Source organism: Orycteropus afer, unplaced genomic scaffold, assembly GCF_000298275.1.
Source record: "Orycteropus afer afer isolate SDZICR_OR568_19922 unplaced genomic scaffold, OryAfe1.0 scaffold00280, whole genome shotgun sequence".
Classification (NCBI taxonomy): Eukaryota; Metazoa; Chordata; class Mammalia; order Tubulidentata; family Orycteropodidae; genus Orycteropus; species Orycteropus afer.
Window position 1 is genome coordinate 3,389,907 of NW_006921867.1, and position 4,488 is coordinate 3,394,394.

A 4,488-nucleotide genomic window follows, 5' to 3' on the forward strand; every position below is an offset into this window, starting at 1 on the left:
TAGATTAATGTGTTAAATTGAAACATAATACCCATTTATGAGATGCCATTAAAATAGTTCAGTCTCACACAGAGGAAGGAACAATCATCCACATTTTCACATCTTACTCAAGTGAGCCTTTTTGACGCTAAGTGACAATCTCAGAGAGATGGGATTTGGGAGATTATGAGGCAGACAATCACATTGTGGAAGGCAATACTCCCTGCTAAAGAGTTTTTTCTTATATATACTGTAATCCCCTCTAGCCCTTAAGAGATATCCTCATTAGCCCCTTTCTACATATAACAATCTTCCTAATGTTTACAATTTTTAGATCTGTCTTTTAATATCAGATGTTTTCCTAGACCTTCAGCTGCTCATATGACATTCCATCACTCTACCCATATTTGGAAAATGGCAGCAAACACAAAACTGAAGATACTTTTCAAATATAGGCTGGTTCTTCTGTGAATGAGAAAGCAGTAGTTACATAAGATTAAAACATTTTATTTTATTTCATTCAATGAATGATGACTTTATTAGTACTTAGGATTTAAGATGGTTTTGCTAATAAGGGTCAATATTTAGCTAATGGCCTTCCCTTTTGATCATCAAATGGAGGTCCCAAAAGCTTTACTCCATCCCTGTCATTAAGGTCAACTCTACTTCGAGGAGGCAACTTTTCCCCATCATATTTTGAGTGCCTTCTGATCTGAGAGGTCCATCTTCTGGCACTATATTGGACAGTGTTTCGAGGCTATTCATAAAGTTTTCCAGTAATATATCAGCAGTGTTTCACTGCTATTCACAAGATTTTCACTGGCCAGTATTTGAAAAGTAGATGGCCCCTTCCTTCTTCCCAGTCTGCCTTAGTCTGGAAGCTCTGCTGAAACCTGTCCACCATGAGTGACTCACTGTTATTTGAAATACCACTGGCATAGCCTCCAGCCTCACAGCAACACACAAGCCACTGAAGCATGACAAAGTGACAGACAAGTTTCCTTTCGATGTTGTCATTGTTGTTAAGGGCCATTGAGTTGGCTCTGATTCATAGCGACCCTATGTACAACAGAACAAAACACCGCCTGGTCCTGTGCCAGCCTCACTATCCTTGCTGTACCTGAGCCTATCATTGCAGCCACTGTGCCAATCCCTCTCGTTGAGGGCCTTTCCCTTCTTTGCTGACCCTCCATTTTACCAAGCATGACATCCTTCTCCAGGGAATGGTCCCTTCTGACAACATGACCAAAGTAGGTGGGACGAAGTCTGGCCATTCTCACTTCTAATGAGCACTTGAGCTGCACTTCTTCCAGGACATGTCTGTTTGTTTCTTTTGATAGATTTACTAATTCAGTTGACTGGAAATGATGTAGACTTTTAACACTAGGTAAATTAAATCTCTGCAAAGTTTTGCCAAAGTTTTACATATTATTTCATACTGGAAGATATGATTAAGAGAGCTTATGACTCCCAAAATAATTATACCTAAATAGTACTGAAGGAAGATGAGTTTAGTTTGGGGCATGTTCATTATTTTGTTCTCATGAGCCCTTAAATGGAGATATCCTTTTGAAGAGTTGGTTATGTGTGTCTGAGACTCAGAAAGAGGTCATGACTATTGATATATGGGGGGGGGGCAATAAGCATAAAGGGTGATTGTGTTAGCCATGAATATGAAAATAATAAATAATGAAAAGAAAAAAAAGGTGAATGCATAGGTTGAGTAAATATGAGATCTGATGGTGGATTATCTGAGAATATTGATTTACCATGAGTAAACAAAGACAACAGATGAAAATGAGAAGATGTAGTCAAGGGAAAGGAGGGACATCAGAGGAATGATGTCTCGAGATCTCAGATGGGACAGTTTCAGGAAGCCAGGGGTAGCCTACAGTCTAAACTGTGTAGAAGTTGGATAAGACAGTTAGCTAAAGCAGGGCTAAGAATCCCTGGTGATGCAATGATTAAACACTCATACTTCTAACTAAAAAGTTAGGGATTTGAACTTACCCAATGGCTCTGATGGAGAAAGACCTAGCAATCTGCTTCTGTAAAGATTACAGCCAAGTTGTTTTTCTTGAAGATTGGGGCAGTTCCACTCTGCCATGTGGTACCTCTATGAGTTGAAATTGACTCTGCTGCAGCCAGCAACAACAAAGCAAGGGTATTGTATTAAGCAATTAGCATGAGTTTGGTTGACTTTAAAATAGCAGTGTCACTAGAGTGACAGCTGTCAATGGATTAAAAAGTGAATGACAGATTAAAAAGTGGAGAAAGTGAATAAAACATACATTGAAATTCATTATTTTGACGGAAGCATCTGGGTTGCAAGAAAGGCTGGTGTTATGCACCCAATCCTAGATGAAGAGGTAATAGCAAGGTGTTCTACTGATAGAAACAAACAAATAAAACAGCCCAGGACAACACTGTTGCATGAGGTGATCAGGTTCTCAAAGGTACTTTATATGAAAATAGAAGAAGAATAATCTAGCAAACACATTGGAAAACTTCAGTATAGCAAAACTGCTACCTTATGAAGGGTGAGATATAGGAGAGACAGCATCTACTTTTGAGGGATGCTTGGAAAATCAATGTCTTCCAGGAAAGTCAGGAGTCAGTTAAAACAATGAGGGGAAGGGACATTCTGAAAACTAAATTACAGTTTACAAGAATGTTTTTTACAGTAGAATGGGTATTTGAGGACTCTAATGATAGGATTCACAAGATTAGTATGACAAGAAAAAAAGTTGTCGGGAAAAAAAAAAAAGAAAAGATTGTTGGCGTTGTTTTTAGGTGCCTTTGCATCATTTCCAAGCATAGGCATGTTATGTACAACAGAACAAAACATTGCCCGGTCTTGCACCATCCTCACTATCATTGTTTTATGTTTGAGCCCATTGTTGCTGCCACTGTGTCAGTCCATCACATTGCGGGTCTTCCTTTCTTTTGCTGATCCTCTACACTGTCAAACGTGATGTCTTTCTGTAGGTACTGACCCTCTTGATAACATGTCCAATATAAGTGAGACCATCCTTTCTTCTAAAGAGTATTCTGGTTGTACCTCTTCCAAGACAAAGTTGTTTGTTCTTCTGGCAGTCCATGGTATATTAAAACTTGTAAAAGCTGGAATCTGTTTAAGGTGGAAACCTGTCAGGGAAGGAAAGCTCAAATATTTTCCACTAAAACAAGCAGTAAAAGAAAGGTAAGACTTCACTTTGTCAAAGGCAGAAAACATGAGAAACCCAGAAAAACAAGACATTCTACTGAGTTCTGGCTCTCACAGTTTTCACTGTATATTCAATATTCTTTGCCAACACCATAATTCAATGGTATCAGTTCTTCTTTTGTCTTCTGTATTCATTGCCCAGCCTTCACATGCTTATGAGGCAATTGAAAATACTACGGCTTGGATCAGGTGCACCTTAGTCCTCATAGTGACATTTTTGCTTTTTAACATTTTGAAGAGGTCTTTTGCAGAAGATAAGAGACCTGAAAGACTTGTATTTTTTTGTTGCTTAAAAATGGCAAGGATGTGAAGCATGTGAGGATTTGGGATCTGAGGTAAACTCCATGGTCAATTTGATTCTGGGCCTGTGCCTGTCATCTCCTAGAAGCCTAATAATGTGGGCTGTCCTTCTGCTTGTGTTCCAAGAATATTCAAGAATGCTTCTGCCAACAATGGAAAGAAAGAGTACTCATAGCAAAAAGAAGGGAATGTATTCTGTGAGCTCAAGTTTTTTGTTTGTTTGTTTGTTTTTATTGTTTTGGGTGCAAAGTGATAGCAGAATTTGTTTTACATTCAATAGTTCACATACATTTGGTTTCACTCCCAAATTACCATACCCAACCCTAACCCACTCTACTCCTCTCCCTTCCCAGTGACCTCCCCATCCCTGTGCCCTTCTTGGTTATGCATTCCCGTCTGTCCAGCTTTTCCTCCAAGTGAATGTTGTCCCTCTGGTGCCCCACAGCCAATTGCTCCAAGGGATATATCTCCGTAGAGTAGGTGGTTGCATCGCCCTAGGTGGGGTGTTCTGTATGGAAGTAATACTACTGTTGGGCTGAGAGCCAACCTTTGGAGTGAGTTTTATCCCAGGCCTGAAGTGTATCCCAGGGCCATAGTCTTGGGGCTCCCACCAGACTCCATCTGACCAGTAATTCTGGTCATTATTGTGTTTCTGAATTTTGTTCCACGTTTTTCCTCCCACTCTATCCAGGATCTCCAGATTGATCCCTCCCTGAGTGATTGGCATTGGTAGCCACCATCTGGTTCTTCTGGTCTCAAGGTCCATCATATCCTAGGCCTGATTTTTTCCAAATGCCTTTGTTTTCTTCACTCTTATTTGCTTCTGATGAAGGAGACAACTGGCTGTATCTTAGATGACCTCTCGAAAACTTTTATTTATTTATTTATTTTGATTTGGGTGAAGATTTACAGAGCAAATTCACTTTCCATACAGCAGTTCACATAATATACTTTGTCTCATGTCATTGACCAAAATTTACAAT